The 19,019-nt window shown below is 34.8% G+C and overlaps 1 pseudogene; it reads left to right on the top strand.

Moving 5' to 3' along the window:
* Positions 1 to 687: 687 nt before the first annotated feature.
* On the top strand, positions 688 to 18,718 carry LOC113909302 (annotated as a pseudogene).
* Positions 18,719 to 19,019: the final 301 nt, after the last annotated feature.

The following is a 19,019-nucleotide window of genomic DNA, read 5'->3' as shown; positions in this document are numbered from 1 at the left end:
ACATACTTTGTAAAGCCAACTGATGCTTTAAAATATGTATATGGGGCACCTGGGTGGCTCAGTTGGTTAAGTGACTGCCTTCGGCTCAGGTCATGATCCCGGAGTCCTGGGATCGAGTCCCACATCGGGCTCCCCCTTCTCTGTGGGGAGCCTGCTTCTTCCTCTGCCTCTGCCTGCCACTCCCCCTGCTTGTGCTCACTCTGTCTCTCTCTCTCTATGTCAAATAAATAAATAAAATCTTAAAAAAATAAAATAAAATGTGTATATGTATAACTCTGATAAAATAAATAAAATTCAACGTATTTGGAGTCAATAAATATTATAAAGAAAATAAAAATAACAGAAAAACAAAGAAGGAAGGAAGGAAGGTAGAAAGGAGGAAAGAAACCCAATGCACATGACTCTTATTGTCCTTACTTCAGATGCAGAGGGAAGTAACAAAATTCAACATTTTATAAAATATTTCATAAATAAACATTTTATACAATAGGTCCTAATGATACAGCTGTCCCTGGAAATGGTAAATTAAGTGTCTTTTCTGATTTGTCAGTGTCCATTTATACTGATGATTTAAAAAAATCACCTGAGTTTGTCTTACAGACTATAGGGCTTCTCCTTCAGGAGAGAATGCTATCCTGTTTAGCTTCATCCTGTATTAAATGTGTTGGAAATAAATTCATCCTCATCATGTCTCCATCCAGACTTTGCCTTATGAGTTTGGGACACTCTCAGAGTTTGGAGAAAAATAAGAGTGAAGGTAAAAGTGCAAGGTGAGATTCACACAGGTCTGATATTCTATCTGGGCTCTCCTTTAGATAGGTGACATGCTGCCTGGTTGACCTGGGAAAATACATGTACATTCAATAAAGTAACAAAACTGGAATGAGAAAACTACCATTACTTTGCTGAGGGTGACTAGTCAGGAAATGGGTACTTTTATTAGGGCATTAGATGATAACTAAAATTTGCTAAATCATGGTGAGAGATTAGATCACATTGTATCACATAGCTCTGATTTCAGAAAATAATATGATTTCAAAGGATGAAACAGATAGTGCAGGTTAACAGATAATGGACTCACCAGAGTCCAGTAATTGAAAAATAGGAAGTAAAAGAAAAAGAAATGAAAAATATCTAGGGTTACGTGTACCTTGCTGTGAAAGACTATGATTAGGTTGGGTAAAGTATGATGAAGTCACAAGGAGGCTGAGGACTACCAACACACCTGTGACAGGCAAGTTAAGCAGGAGTCACCATGAGTAAAATTAATGGGGATGAGAGTGGTAGAAAGACATGAGTATGTAGTGAGAAAAATTATTTCAGAACTGAAAATAGAAGAAATAGGGCATTTCTGATAAAGACACATTTTAATGTTATTTGTTGGTTGTCTAAAGTACAGTGAAGATTATTATAACAAAAAATTTTAAGAAACAGTGGGAGCAGAATTTTAGAAGACTCTTAACTGCATTTTTAAGATTTCAAAAAAATGATGATAGAGCATGAGTTCAAATAAGAAGATTGTGATCCATGAATAGAAATCACTGAAGGAAGTGGATGAGTGTCTTGGAGTTTGGTAGACGGCCTCAGTGAGAAAGATGATAAAAGTATTATCAGGACACAAATAACATGGAAAGGAATTATTGGAAGATAGAGGATTTGGTGGAAGAGAGAACTAAAGCATATTAGGTTCCTTTGCCAAAGTCATCAAATATTAAAAAGACATTAGAAGAAAATGCAGCTTACTTTGGAGAACATCTCAAAAGGTATAATAAAACTAGAAAAAATGCTCAGTTAATGAGCAATTGCATATGAATAGACAAGTCAAAATTATGAGGGAGTTTGTTCATGATAAAGATGTTATCAGAGAGGAATGCCAAAACTTAAGTATAAGAGGATCACGTTCTAATACACTTTATATTTATACTTTGATTTAGTACCTCAAAACAAAAAGAGGACCATTAAAACTTAGCAATTTGCTGTACATCACAACATATATTTATTTTTTTTCATTCAAAGTTAATAAGGACCGGGATACCTGGGTAGCTCAGTCAGTTAAGCGTCTGTCTTCATTCAGGTCATGATCCCAGGGTCCTGGGATCGAGTCCTACATCAGTCTCCCTGATCAGCGGGGAGCCTGCTTCTCCCTCTGCCTGCCACTCCCCCTGCTTGTGCTCACTCTCACTTTCTCTCTCTCTGACAAATAAATAAATAAAATCTTTAAAAAGAAAAAAAAACAAAGTTAATAAGGACATAGTATTCTACCATGCTTTTATAATGTCTAGCAATTATTTGAACTTTGCCACTGGCATAGTAAAAATTCAAACACACTCAAATAAATTTAAGGATCTGCAAAAAGTACTACATGATTGTTACTGAGGTTTGTGGATTAAACCTGCCTGGAATCCCAAAGAACTGAACCTTGTTGTTATGAGATATTTACATTCAAGTCCATGTGAATCATTAACAGAAGTAATCACATTCAGTAACTGTTACATAAACTTCAAATGCCATTCAACTGGAACTTGTGGTTTGCTGTCAAAATGACAAAATATTACTGTGATTGTTAATTATGAATCCTAATACAATACTTAGTATGCTATATTACTGTGATTGTTAATTATGAAACCTAATACAATACTTAGTATGCTAGAAAAATAGGTTTAAGTACAAATGGCATCTACTTATCTAATTCTGAAAGTAGTAGGTTATAGTAGAATCTTAAGTAGTCTTATTACATATTTACTTATGAGAATGAAAAAACTATCATAAGTGGTATAAACTTATATTTTATTAAAAAATAGATACATGTAGTATCTCAGTAATAAAATATTATGTTCTCAAAATCAAAGGCAGGGGCGCCTGGGTGGCTCAGTCATTGAGCGTCTGCCTTCGGCTCAGGTCATGATCCCAGGGTCCTAGGATCGAGCCCCGCATCGGCTCCCTGCTCAGCTGGAAGCCTGCTTCTCCCTCCCCCACTCCCCCTGCTTGTGCTCCCTCTCTCGCTGTGTCTCTCTCTGTCAAATAAATAAAATCTTTAAAAAAAAAAAAAATCAAAGGCAAATCTTGGGCGCCTGGGTGGCTCAGATGGTTAAGCGTCTGCCTTCGGCTCAGGTCATGATCCCAGGGTCCTGGGATCGAGTCCCACATCGGGCTCCCTGCTCCTTGGGAGCCTGCTTCTCCCTCTGCTTCTCTCTCTCTCTCTCTCCCTCTGTCTCTCATGAATAAATAAATAAAATCTTTAAAAAAAAAAATCAAAGGCAAATCCATCAGTTTAAGTCAATTACTCTGTATTTCATATAATGATTCTATACATATTTAAGTGCTAACCCTATTCCAATCCTATACTAGTTGTCAGAGATGTAAAGATAAACAAGAAATAATAAAGATGACTTATTTTAAATTATAAAAATAACCCTTTTTATATTTAACATATTTGCCAATATTTATGCATTTTAGAAAAGTTTAAATACATGTCAATTACTTTTGGTGGATTTACTCAGTTCTTGTATAAAATAGTGAATATTAGCCCCAAATTATGCTATCCCAGATATATACATTGGTTACTTCTGACCATTGTGATGCGACATAATGAACTATACAAAGTCTCAGTAATGTATAACAGTGTTTTATTCACCTTCATGGCTCTGTGTGTTGAGTAGGTTGGGTCTGTTTTACATGTCATTCTAGGGCCTGGACTAAAGGGGCAGAATCTCCTAGGGTTATTGTCTTCTCATGAAGGAGATAGAAGTGCACATATAACAGGTAGAACACACAATGTTTCTAAAAAGATCCAGGTTGGAAATTGGCCTGCCATTGCTTCTGACCACATTTTTGTCTGCCCAAGTAAATCACATGGCCAAGTGCAAAATTAGTGGGGCAGAAACATGAACACTACCCCTAGTGAAAGGAACCACAAAAGTTACATGGCAAATTCTATAGATTCAGGGAAAGGGAAAGAAATGGGGATGATAACACTTTCAATATTATTCCAATATAGGCAAAAGCAGTACACATTGATTCCACCTAACTGCATTTTCTGAAGAAACTCAGTTTAAAGAAAGAGAAAGTATGAAAGTTAAAGCTGAGTTATCATGAAAAAAAGAAAACTTACATATACTTTAGATATTTGTTCTTTTTTTAAGATTTTATTTCTTTATTTGAGAGAGAGTGGGAGAAATCATAGAGGGAGAGGAAGAGGGAGAAGCAGACTCACCGCTGAGTATGGAGCCTGATGTGGGGCTCGACCCCAGGACCCCGGGAATCATGACCTGAGCCAAAGGCAGACGCTCAACGGATGGAGCCACCCAGGCGCCCTCACTTTAGATATTTGTAAAAAACTACTGGCAAGCTTCATTATAATCCTAAATCCATGCAGGATAAATATATTTTCTACAGTAGCAATTTCCAAATTATGCTGCGTGTCAGAATCACATGGAATCTATATTACATAAAATACTGATGTGCAGCCCTTTCCTTTAGAGATATTTATTTAACAGGTGTTAGAGGACTCAGATTTTTTAACAGAATTCTCTAATTATTCTGATGCCTAACAATATTTCAAGACTATTGGTGTATGAGTATACTTAACTGGTAGTGTCATAAAATTTTGTTAACTTCAACCACTTTTAAATTATTTGCAAGGAGAGTTCCCATGAAATCTTCCTTTAAAGAAAAGATAATTTGACAACAGCTTTTTATAATCATTTTTAAGGTGTTTTTTTTTAGTATAGTTGACACACAATGTTACCTTAGTTTCAGGTGTACAACATGGTGATTCACCTTCTCTATACACTGTGTTATGCTCACCACAAGTGTAGCTACCATCTGTCACCATACAACACTATTATAATATAATTGCCTATATTCCCTATTCTATGCCTTTTATTCCTGTGACTTAACCAACTGAGCCACTCAGGTGTCCCCACTTATGTAGAATTTAAGAAACAGAACAAATGGACACAGGTGAAGGGAAGGAAGAGTAAAATAAGAAAACCAGAGAGGGAAGCACACCATAAGAGACTCTTAACTATAGAGTGAAAACTGAGGGTTGCTGGGGGGGTGGGGGTGAGAGGAATGGGCTAAATGGGTGATGGTCTTAAAGAGGGTACTTGTTGGGATAAGCACTAGGTGTTGCATGTGGGTGATGAATTCTGGATTCATCACTGGATTCTGCTCCTGAAACCAGTGCTGAACTGTAGTTAACTAACTTGAATTGAAACAAACAAACAAAACACCTAAGCGGTAATAATGGCTTCAAACTCCACCAGTGTCATATCAGAGAGAAACAATTAAATTAATCAGTTTCATAATTAAGTAAATAAGGTGGCAAATATCGTGGTAAGACTATAAACAAACTACTATATTTTTTCATGTATTATATGGCATGTAGTCCTGACTGACTAGTTACAAAGTCATTTGAGATTAGATGAAAAAAAAAGGTGCTGGATTTCTGAGTTATGGGTTTATATTAAAATGGAAAATGTGAAGAAAATGAAAAATTTAAAAAAGGATTAGTGCCAGCCTTTCATTGTGTGTTTGTTCATTTGTTGAACAATTATATCTGTTATGGGTTGTACATTAAGAGAAGTCCAGGGAATATAGTAGTGAGTAAAACAGGCATGGCAATTGTATTGATGAATTTTTACTCCTTTACCAAACATAACAAAACAAAGTTGCTTAATAATTTAGCTACATTTTCCTCAAGATCTTTACATTTTAATTTTGGATGATTGGATCAAATTTAATTAAATAAGCATTTATTAATTTCCAATGATGTGAGAAATGCCCTTTTCTTATTTATTTATTTGTTTGAGAGAGAAAGAGAGAGAGAAAGCGTGTGTCGGGGGGTGGGCAAGGGGAAGGGACAGGGAGAGAGAGAATCTTAAGCAGACTTTCCCCTGAGCACCGAGCCTGGTGCAGAACTCGATTTCATGACCCTGAGATCATGACCTGAGCCAAAATCAAAAGTTGGTCACTTAACCGATGAAGCCACCCAGGCTTCCCATCTCTTTTCATATTTAAATTTTGATGGTTACATTTATTTTTAAAATATTATATTGTGCCATTGATGTACATTTCCAAGGGTACCAATTGTTAACTGATAATTTTCATGGTTGCTAATGAATTGAAAAATTGAATTGGAAATTTTTATTATTCTATCCAGGAAGTAGAATGTACAAATTTAGTAACAATATAAAAATGTATGGTTAAAAATAGACATTATTAAAATTACCTTTGAAATAGTATATAGTTAGAACTCAACAAATATTTAATGATATGAATGAGTTTTGAGAAATATTTTTATGGGAAATTAGCATGCATATTCACTCAAACGGTTTCCATTTTATTTCTAGTTTTTCTCTTTTAAAAATATGTAAAATCAGATAAGAGGGGAGATATAACACTTTCCTGGGAAAAACAGATATTGAGGTCGATTTTGTGCACATATTCCAACTGGCATCTATGAAATAATCCAGCTGAAGGATACCAGGCTACTGGACAGAGCATACAATTGGGAGACAAGTGACCTGAATTTTACTCCTGGAAGTGCTACCACATTATAGGGTGATGCGTGGCAGACCAGTTATTTATTTATTTTTAAGTAAAGTGGTAGAGTACTTATTTATCTACTTTTACTTATTTACTTATTTTATTTTTTACTTCAGGCTGAAAAATAATATTTTTATTCTTAATTTGTTCTCAGGGAATATAACAAAAATAATTATCAAGCACAATTTTGCCAATGCAAAATGCTTTATAAATAACACATGACTGCTTTTGAATTGTGAATTGAAATCAGCTACTTCAAATACCATTATTCTGAGTATGCATTTTAAAAATTTTTTATCTTGGGGCACCTGGGTGGCTCAGTTGGTTAAGTGTCTGCCTCCGGCTCAGGTCATGATCCCAGGGTCCTGGGATTGAGCCCCACATTGGGCTCCTTGCTCGGCGAGGAGCCTGCTTTTCCCTCTCCTACTCCCCATGTTTGTACGCTCTTTCTCTCTCTCTGTCAAATAAATAAATAAAATCTTTAAAAAAAATAAAATAAAAATTTGTTGTCTTTATGACTTTTAAAAATTAATTTTAAGGAATGCTTTATAGAAGTTAAACATTTAGTTTAATTGTCCAGAAATAATAATTTTATGTTTTTATGCAAAAAAATTTTTATTATGCCAATAGCTTCCCATTGGACTTTCTCAATACTCAACAATGGAAAGAACAAATGCAAAGAATTTAAAGCCACACACTGATTGTATCTGGATCTTCACATTTGCAAAATTGTTAATATCTGTACATAATAATTTCTTTTTTCGTGTTTATATGCACTCACACAATAAAGGTAACTATTTGATATATACATAGAGCTGATGTCCACACCACCACTACCATTCACCACACCTGCACTCAGAGTACTATTCTCCCAAATACATGTTTAAAAATGTTTTTGGATGCCATGATCAACCAGGACAAATTGACAATGGGAATAAGTATTGAGATTGTATTTATAGGTAGGGCTTAATGAGCATGTAAACTCTGGCAATTTGTGCTCATATAACATTATCACTACCTGCAGACTGAGGTTATATAATTGGTAAAAAAAAATTACTTAACTTTTTTCCTAAAGATGTCTCTACTTTAATGACAACTAATTTAAACAGATGTTATATTATTATCAACCTCACGGGGAGTTTTGAAGATCTGAATGAATCCACACAAAGTGCTTAGAACAGTGTTTGAAAAAGAATTCACTTTTAATATTATTACTATAATATGAATATTACTTTTTTCATTTTTGGCTCATGTTGAACATATTATACTACCTAGTTATTTCTAGTTGCTTTGATCCTTCAGTATTACCAATGAATGGGGATGATAGAAATGTATTTAATATTGAGTAGTAGAGAATACATACATATATATATATATATATGAGGCTTTATGTTCCTTTTAAAAAGATCATTAATACATCTTTTTTTATTTTATCTTAATTCTGTTTTTGGATAAAAAGGACAGAAAAGCAAGGAAGAATTTGTATTTATAGAAAGTGTCAAAGAACGGGTTCTCTTCTTTCAGGTCATTGCTTATGATCGCAGGAAAAAATAGTTATTAAGAAGGAAATAAAAAACATATCTCTAGAGGAATGTGTGCCAAATGTTTAGAAAGAGACTCACTGACTGATTCACAAGGGCTAATAAAACTGTGAAAGAAAATATTTTACAGAACAGCTGCTTAGACACAGAAAGAATAACAGTGAGTGCATTAATTTAAACAAAATCAAGACAAATCACAGGGAAGTGAAAGGCAGTAGTTTTGATCTCATAGAGCTGTAGGCCAAAAATTGGATTTGAATAGAATCTAAAGGGACTGAACATTTTAACATAAGGATGTAAATCTTACAGTAATATTAAGTGTGATAGGATAGGATTTATAATTGAAACATCCCATAGTAAGTCCATACCTTATAACAAAAAAATGGCCTTGATAGAGTGAAGAATAACTTGTTATGAAGGTATATATTTTCATGGGAAAACATAAATCTGGGACTGCAAAAAATAAAATACACTAAAGTGGAGCCTCCCATTCCAGTCTTCTGTCTAGGGTATCTCCCAGGACAACCCATGTACCAGTAACACAGGATTACTCACCCTACTCTGATCATGCCATTAGGCCTTCACAATTCCAAAAATTGCTATTGTAGTTTTCTTTTATAATGCACTACAATTAATAACTAAATGTTCACTCCACTTTTACATTTTTACGGGTTAATGCTCTAAAGCTTTCCTAATGCCCTTCTCTTCTTCAAAAACAACACAACAGGACACAAGAAAGTTTCCATGTAGTGTTATGTAGATTCCATTCCAGTCTTTGACATATCCATAAATCTGCCTTGCCTGTTCAGTGGAGCTTCTGAGGGGCAATACTGTAGTCATTTACTTCATGACTATTTGTATAGATATGTGTCAGGCACTCTGCTAGGTACCGAGGATACAGGAAGGGAAAACATCTTGGCACATGTGAGGGAAAGAGTGAGCCATCAAAGTTAGGGCTAAGAGAAAACATAGGTTGGAGCTAGAAAATCTTGGTAGGTCAAGGATTGGAAATTTTATCCTAAATGAATGGAAATGCATTGAAGCATTTTAAGATTTGAAATGTCACAACCAGATTTGCATTGGAGGATGAACAATGGATCTATGAAAGGGAAGAAGAAAGGTTAAATATGGACAGAACAATTAAACAGTGATTTTTAGAAGGCTACAAATTAATAGGTTACTAATTTAAACACTTGGAGAAGGATTGTGGCTGTATCAATGGAGAAATATGGATGAATTCAGGAGTAATATAGTCATAGTCACACATAATCATGCACTTTCTCATGATGCTTCCTGCAATGGCACCCACATTTTCCTTTGTCAGTTTGGTGAACATCTAGTTATTTTTCAAGACTAAGGTCAAGCAGCATGCACAAGATTCAGCTTATGGGTCATTCCAGATCTCTACACTTGAGTTCTTGTCTGGTCAAACCTTCCCAGCATAGAATTGTGTAATATGGTAATATGAGTTGCTTCTGTGGCTACTGCCGCAGCTATTGCTCCAGCTGAGAGGTCTCAGAAGCCCCTATTCCTGATCCCTCTCCTTGCTTCCAATTTTACCCTACAGAGTCACACCTCACACAAATGTTCCAGCCACCTCTTGCCTCCAAATCTCGGGCATCCCTATCACTCCTCCAGCATGAGAAGTAGCAAAATTCAATAGGTAATCAGCATGCTCCCTGGAAATTTTGAATTATTACTCATGGTAGCAAATTCTGGTCAAGGGGAGATGAGAGGCAATTGAAAAGGATAACTGTCTTTCTTCTCCCTCTGCTTCACGAACCATTCACGGGGCCTTTGTGAAGATCTCTGGGGAAATAAGAAAAAAAGAGCTTGTCAGGAAGTTAGGGTCAGCTTTTTTTTTTTAATTTTATTTATTTAAAAAAAATTATTATGTTATGCTAATCACCATACATTACATCGTTAGTTTTTGATGTAGTGTTCCATGATTCATTGTTGCATATAACACCCAGTGCTCCATGCAGTACCTGCCCTCTTTAATACCCATCACCAGGCTAACCCATCCCCCCACCCCCTCCCCTCTAGAACCCTCAGTTTGTTTCTCAGAGTCCATGGTCTCTCATGGTTCGTCTCCCCCTCCGATTTCCGCCCCCCTGCATTCTTCCCCTCCTGAGGGTCAGCTTTTATATGTTCTTTGAGTCTATCTCCTCCACTCCTTCCCAGGCATTGTACTCCCTAATAAAGTTTTATTAATAAGCTTCTGTCCTTCTCTCTTTGTTTTCTAGGAATCCTAGTCTAATTTCCCAACTCCTCTTCAGTGAAGTTCATCATGGCTTAAGTCTAGGTAAGCATGGGACACTTCTTTGTTCTTCCTTTTATGGAACCCATGTAGATATCCGCACAATACCTATAAAATAGTATTTTTCCAATTTTAATGAATTTACTCAGATATTTCTACTAAACATTAAGTTCTTTGAAGATGTTGATGCCGCTGAGATTTATCACAGGATCCCCCTCCCCCAGTGCAGTAAAATATTTAACCAATATTTGCAGAATGAAGGAATAAATTCAAAAGGTAATACAGTCATAGAAAATGTTACTCTGGGAGTTTAAGGTCTAAAAAATGTTTTTCTCCCCTAAATAATTGTTATGCTTCTTGATATTAGAATCTCAAAAGTATAAATTAATCATCCTCTCCTTTTTGTTTTTCCTTCTTTTAATTTTTATCACACACACACAATTCTTTCTTCCTTAAATTTCTGCTTTCTTCAAATTTATACCTTTGTTCTTATTTTTCCTTATTTATCACTCCTATTTTCTCCAGTGCCTTTCTCATTTAGGGAAAGTATAAATTATTAACATTGACAGTAACATTGACAAACTGGAGTCTCTAGGGATCATTAAATGTTGAAAAGCCCTGTTAAAGAGGCCACATGAAGGATTTTCAAAAGCAGTGAATATTTTTTCAACAATTGCTAAGATATGATAGTGTCATTTGTTGAAGAGGAATAAAGAAACCCCTGTACGTTTCAAATAACAGAAATATAAAAATAACCATTCTTAACTATAGAAAAAATACCAAAGAAGATATTAAAAACATTGCTGAATTATATAAACCCATTCTACCCAGTGTGGAATCACTTTTCATTCTGTTTATAACGTTGATGTTATTTTTCTTCTTTATAATTTTGGCAGTAGAGAATCTTCTACTACAACCAGACCAAAAACAAAAGAACCTGAAGCTCTTAAATAACTATAATTACAATCATTTAATTTGTTTTCTTTTAAAAACAGCTTTAAAAAGAACTTTAGCCTGATTTATACATTTAATTTCTATTTCATAATTTCAGTACTTTTCTTATCTTAATGTGACATTGTAAAACCATGAGATTATGAACATTGTGAACAGAATTAGTTACATTCTCAGAGGCCTCTTTTCAGAGAATTTACCACTATCATAATTAAAACTGATGGGTATGACTTATGCATGGGAATAGGTTTTCAAAGAAAGGTTAAGAATTAAAATAATGATACATTTTAAAATGGGAGAACAGACCATAGAATTATTTCCAATATTTCAATAAAAATGAGCAAGTGCATCTTTGCCATTGTGTTGTTCTAATCACGAGAGGTCACCACATAATTCAAATAGTTGTTAAAATTTAGCATTATCCAAGCTGATAATTCATAATTAGGTCTGGGTCACTAGCCTCTTTTTCCCCCCCCGTTTATTTGTTTAAAAATAAATATGGTTATTATAATTTAACCCTTCAGGATTAACATGAGAATTGCTCAAAGATTATTTTAATTGTGTAATGGTTGTTCCTACAGTTCCACTGAAACTTAATCATTGGCAAGGATTTGTTAAATTAGTAAAAATCACTCTACATTTTCTGGCATTCCCCCCATCACCTCTACAAATAGATTTGCCAGTCACTGAATCATTTCAAAATGAGGAAGAAATAAATAAATCAGTGAACCACTGATGCCTTAAATTTTAACTCATTCAGTCTTAATTGGTTTTATTTTGACAAAATTTGATGTCTTCAAGGAAACCAAAATTTTCCATTTCCTCTGGACTTGACTTCTTATGTTTTACCTTCTTAGTGAGCAAATGATAATGTGACTACAAGTGTCTATATTGAAATACCCACAGGAGAATAGGCACGGTGGATATATCCATAAACCAAGACATACTTTGCTAGTTCAGAGGTTTCCTGCCAGTGATGCTCTAGTGAAATCAGTTTCCCTCTATCTCCTAATTAGTGCAGGTTAAATGGATTTTCTTATTTTGAAATTTGTTTGTTGCTACTTGGCACTTCAGTTATTACTATTCATTTTATCAATTTAAATAAAATCAGAATGTACTTGATAGCATGATTAGACTTCTGAAAATGATAATTAAGCCTTGGAAATGGATCATGCATCTACAAATGTAGAAAACATTAATTTTTATCATTTGAGTGATTTTAATTCAATATAACTTCTCTTTTAGTAATCTTGTATCCTTTCTGGTCTCCTTTATTCTTGATATTTTTAATGTCATATAAAGGCAGATTGTAATGATTTTAATTCCATTAAACATGCACTTACCGATCTTTTCTCAAAAAAGTACCCCCCTCCCACATTCCTGCCACTTCCATGGTGTTAGATCAGTTATTGATGTAAACAGTTTTAAAATTCTGCTATTTATAAACAGATTGCTGTTTTATGACTATATAAAATTAATTTTGGTTAAGACCTTTTGATAAAAAGAAAATGTTCGACCATTCCAAAAAGATGTCCACAGAGAGTTCTTATGGTCAGACCAATATCTTGTCCAGAGAACTGCTCCAGGACAGCACTACCCAGAAAGATTGTGATTGTGACTCAAAACATTATCTTTCAGAGCAGCACCACCATTTAACCTAGAAAACATGTGACCTGCCAAAGTTCCTCAGCAGTTACCTCCCATAGCCCTAGAAATTCTTAATACAAAACCCAACAAAAATAACAAATAGCTAATTTTGGGTAATGTAATTATATCGGTTGCATGAAATAGTTACCACACAGTTTCAAAACTGCATGAACTCTTTCTTCTTGGTCCTAATGCCACTGGTCTGCCTAAATTCTAGAAAAAATATCTTAATTTTGTCCTAGTCTTTCTTATTTAGAGATTTTTATAAACCATCACTTACTTTAAAAATTACCGTCCATTGGGGCACCTGGGTGGCTGAGTCGGTTAAGCGGCTTCCTTTGGCTCAGGTCATGATCCCAAGGCTAGGTCCCTGTGATCGAGCCTAGCATCATGCTCCCTGCTCAGCAGCGAGTCCGCTTCCCTCTCCCTCTGCCCCTCCCTGTCGCTCATGCTCTCGTGCACTCTCTCTCTCTCTCAAATAAATAAATAAATAAGATCTTCAAAAAAATTACTAACCATCTAGTTGATAATCTCAATATCAGGAATTCTACATCCAGTTGAAAGCATCTTGAAGGCTTCTCAGAATGCAGAAAATTTTGTATAAAACAGAGAGGTCAGGTTTGGCCCATGACCACCTCTTTAGAATTCAGATGTTATTTGATTTTGTACTTTCTTGTGGCACACTGGATGATTTTGGGAGTCACCAAGGATATTTTTCCAGAATTCCTTTGATTAAATCATGTTGGCAAGACATGTCAGACATGTCCTTTTTCATAGCCCTCACCCTAACAATGAGGGTCTATACCATGTCTTCTTGCTACTTTGGGCCATTTGTTTATTTGATACCCTATGCTCAGCTCTGGACAGCATGAGCTCAACTACCCTCCTTGCACCTATTACAACAGTAGAAACACTCTCATCATTTCCAGCTCAAATAAGAAAGGCAGAGGTTGCCTGTACTCCCTTCTATCAGTTTTGCCATGTGTGACTTATTTTTATATTCTGGAATTATTATATCCATCTATCAGTTTAATTACTCAGCAAATTCCAGAGGAAAGATGATCACCTTCCTACTTTGTGAAGGGAAATACTTGGCCATTCATAATGAAAGGGATGGACCTACCATCATCATTATCATTGAAAGCAAGGCAGGAGGAAAGGCAGAAAAGCTAAATATTTTTATTTGTTTAAATCAGATTTCATGAAACCTCATGAGGAAGAATATGTTAAGGGTATATCTAGCAAAAGTTGGAGTATTCTGTGTTCTGGCTAAAGGCAAATCTGCTCTGGTTAATGGTCTTCTCATTATTTTCCCAAATTAAATAATATTGTATACTCAGCCACGGAGTTCAGACCTTCATGATTTTATGTTATATGAATTTTATTTACCCTTCTTATAGTTGATATTTAAGAGTGATAAGATTTGGAGGTTTTGTCTGAAGTATGACAAGGGTGAAGGATGCAGACATCATGTTATCACTCTAAATATCACAGAATCTGAACATTCCTCAAAATAAGATATGTAGAGACAGATCAGGACAAATATCTTTGAAATAGGGGCCAAGTTTGTAGTGATAAGCCATCTCTTTCCTGATAAGAGTTTGATTGCCATGGGACTTAAACTGGAAAGAGAATAAAATGCTACCATGAGAGAGACTGGAGTCACATTGAATTATATGACCCTGTTCAAAATAAACAATTTAGAGTTTTAGTAGGAAATCATACATACGCTTTCAAAGAGGCAAAGATGACACGCACAAAAATCTAATTTCAAAGATATTCTGTCATCTTTTTGCACACGTTGTAGCATAGTGCACCCTGTATTCCACAATTTCTTTAAATAACAATATATATAGGAAATAATGTCATACATTTATATTGTTTTCAATCTTTAGGTATTATATCAATGTTACAATGAGTAGAGAACATATAACAATTCCAATAGGAAGTTTTGGTCAAAGAAATGTACAATTATAATTTGAGTTGATTTTACAAAATGCTATACAAAGAAATTATATTAACTTATACTCCCATCAATAATATTTGAGAGTGACTTTTCCTCCACAAACTGATTAAAGAGGAGTATTATATTTCATTAAAATTTTGATATGTATTTACTTAAATTAAAATATTGAATACTTTTATTATATACTTAGAATTTTTTCTCTCAAACATTTGATTGATATGGTACGTAGCCCAATGTAAGATGAGAGCTATGGGTCCAACTACATTTATTCTTCCAAAAAACTAACACGTTGTCACAAAACTACTTATGTGAAAAATCAGTAATGTGGTTGTTTATAAAATTAGTTAAAACAATAGTTTTCACATATTAAAAACAAACAAACATGTTCTTGTATATTACCATAGGAACCCCAAAGATAAAATAATATTAACAAGAAATAAGTGAATTCTATATGAAGTCAGCTCTATGTTTCTAAATCAATAAGATGACATGACATGGATAAGTTGAAAAGTATACTATGGGGGCACCTGGGTGGCTCAGTCGTTAAGCGTCTGCCTTCGGCTCAGGTCATGATCCCGGGGTCCTGGGATCGAGCCCCACATCGGGCTCCCTGCTCCGCGGGAAGCCTGTTTCTTCCTCTCCCACTCCCCCTGCTTGTGTTCCTTCTCTCGCTGTGTCTCTCTGTCAAATAAATAAATAAAATCTTCAAAAAAAAAAAAAAGAAAAAGAAAAGTATACTATCTTCTGGACAAACATTAAAAAGATGCCAATATCCAGCGAAGTAATATCAATAGATAAACATAATCTCAAGTAAATTAACTACAGAATGTTTTTACCACGCGATAAATTTCTTTGGAAAAATAAACAAGCAAGTATAGCCAGAATAAAAATCTCAAGAAGAAAAGTGATAAAAATAACCAAGATAATAAAGCATGCTGGAGCTATGCTGTGGAGTTGAAATGAAACAGTGTGGCACAGTCATATTACTTGACAGTTCAATGGAACAAATTCAGAAAATAGAAAAGTCCCATAATCCCCAATGGAATTTTAAGATATGAGAAAACTGACCACTTGATTTGTGAGGAAAAACATGGATTATTTAATAAATCAAGCTCCATTTCAGGGGCATATCATTTCAGAATTTTTACATTAGTATATTGTGCCAGAAATTATTGGGGACACAAAGAATTAGATATGCTCTCTCTCCAATGAAAACATTTTGGGTAGCTAAGTAGTGTACTATTTAAATTTTTGCACAATAACTTAAATATAAATTTATATGTATAAACACAATGCCATAGAAATATTACCAAAAGTGTTACTGTCAGAATTCCTAAAGCCTTCATTTTGCTACATTCAATGGCAATTTATGTGTTTTCACAGTATCCATTGTCTGAGCTGCATTTGATGCAAATGAACACCCCTTCCCTCTTCTTTTTTTTTTTTTTAAATTGGGCAAAATGGGTGAAGGGGAAGGGAAACACAGGCTTCCAGTTATGGAATGAAGAAGTAATGGAAATAAAAAGCACAGCATAAAGAATATAGCCCTTGATATTGTAATAGCATTGCATGGTGACAGATGGTAGCTACACTTGTGGTGAGCATAGCATAATGTATAGATCTGTGGAAATACTATGTTGTATATCTGAAACTAATGTAACATTGTGTGTCAACTATACTCAAATAAAAAAATTACATTGTGATTAAATGCTCATAACATAAAATTTACAATTTAAATTTTTTTTTAGTGTCCAGTTCTGGGGCATTTAAGTACATTCATGTTATCATGCAACCATCACCACCATCCATCTACAGAACTTTTCCATCTTTCCAAACTGAAACTCTTTACCCATTAGACTTTAACTTTCCATTCACCATTACTCCCAGTTCCTGGCAATCACCATTCTACTTTCTGTTTCTATGAATTTGACTACCACAGGTATCTTAATCAATAGAATTACACTTTTGTGTCAGGCTTATTTCTGTTAGCATAATGTCTTCAAGATTCATCCATGTAACATGTGTCAGAATGTTCTTCCTTTTTAAGCCTGAAACAAATTCTATTGTATGCATATACCACATTTTGTTTATCCATTTCATCAGTCAATAGGCATTTGGGCTGCTTCCACAGTTTGACACCTGTGAATAATACTATGAAAATATGAGTGCAAATATATCATTGAGTCTTTGCTTTTAATTATTTTCTTTATATACCTAAAAGTGGAATTTCTGAATCATACAATATGTTATATATATCATTGTGTGGTTGTGTGTGTGTGTGTGTGAGAGAGAGAGAGAGAGAGAGAGAAAGAGAGAGAGATTCATTAGAAAGAATGGGGAAAGAAGTGATTGGCAGAGCCAGAGTCTGTGCATAATGTTCAATTATCTCAAGTTCCTAGGTTTTGTTTTGTTTTTTTTTTCTAGATCAGCTTAATCTCCCTCATGTATTTCTTTATGTGAAAAATATTTTTATTATATACACATCTTTAACCCCAAATTTTCCCATTTATGGAGGTCTTCGTCATCTCCTATTCTAGAAGTATCTCTGAGTGTGGTAAGATTTTGCTATTATTAAGGGTCCCAGAAAAGTGTAATTATCACTCCAAGCTTGCAAATTTAGGAAGCAATTTCCTTGGATACATTTTGTTTTCTTCCCTGAGCTCTAGGAAGAGGCAAGATTACTTGCTGCTTTCATGGAACAGTGAGTACAGCTTTTCTATCCTCTAACTAAGTGGATGAAGACAAAACTTACTTTACAAAGAGGGACAATTATGCTTGGATGATAGGTGTGAACTGGTGCCGGTCCTGAGAGAACCACTCTATATGGTCACTTTGAGGTCCCCTTAAAGCCCTAGTTCTATAAAGGTTCTCAGTCCCAATTCCCTGCTTCACATATACCCAGACCTTCCAAATTGTATTTGAAGGGCAGGGGGTGGCCCTGAGGTCAGCAGTGCATGGACAAAGGAAGGGAAGGACCAGAGACTCTAACATAAAGCTTATGTGTAATAGCTATGTCTAGCGTCAGCCTGCCTGGTTTTAAGAAAGCCTAGATTGGGCTCTGAGCAACACCTTCTTCACACAAACTCTGTGCTTCTTGGCATCCACACATATTTTTCTAGTATCATATTTATTGCATCACATTATAAAACACTTTTTCATAATATTTCTCACTGAGACTCCCAGGGCTTTTAATATCTCCAGAATATATATTTCCATTTTCCATAAGACAAAAAGTAATATCAGTTCTAAAAATATTGACAAAAAGATTCTGCAAAAAGTAGAAGATGAAGAGGACTGTGATGGAGACAATGATCAAAAGGAGATGAATGAGCAGGAAGAGGTGGTTGAGGATGGCCCTTGTGTAGTCAGAGATATAAAAACATGGAAGAAAATAGTGCAGTCTTTTCTGTATCATGTTACCCTCAATATAGGCCTAGATACTGGAAGAAAATGAGAAAAGCCATTCCCAAAGGAGTCAAGTGACTGCCTGCCAAATCCCATGTGTCACATTTCCTTGATTCTAAGACTCAGTTATGTAAGATGAACCATTGATTTAATAAGTGTCTTGAAGGGAAAAGGAATCACTATATAGATGTGACAAAATGCACCTGATTTCACAAATGCTACAATGTGAGAAACAAATTGGAAGTTGCATTTTACAAAGATGAGCTCAGGCTGCATGGGGAGACATTATGGACAAAAAGAATAGTGAACACGGGAGATACATTGGATCTTCACACTGGAGAAGATGAAGAAGAAGGAACAAAGATAATAATGATGTGGTTTAACCATGAAAAAATTTAAAAAGATGTTTGAAAAATATCTTATTTGTACCTGGGAATGACCATACAATGCTCAGAAGTCACAGAATAATTTAAGAAAGAAAAAAATTTTTAAATAAGAAAAATCTTATAATTCAGGGATATTGAAATACAACTATAGTGCCTGCATGTAACACCTTTTAAAACAATGCAACTTTATTAATTCCAGATACATACAGTACAATACATTTTTAATAAAATAAAATAATGTATGTAATAACTTCAGAACATGGGCCAACAAAAATCCTACATAGAAAAACAACAACAACAACAACATTATCACT

Source organism: Zalophus californianus, chromosome 6, assembly GCF_009762305.2.
Source record: "Zalophus californianus isolate mZalCal1 chromosome 6, mZalCal1.pri.v2, whole genome shotgun sequence".
Taxonomy (NCBI): Eukaryota; Metazoa; Chordata; class Mammalia; order Carnivora; family Otariidae; genus Zalophus; species Zalophus californianus.
Note: the sequence above shows the minus strand (reverse complement) of the source record. Positions and strands in the feature narration are given on the sequence as shown.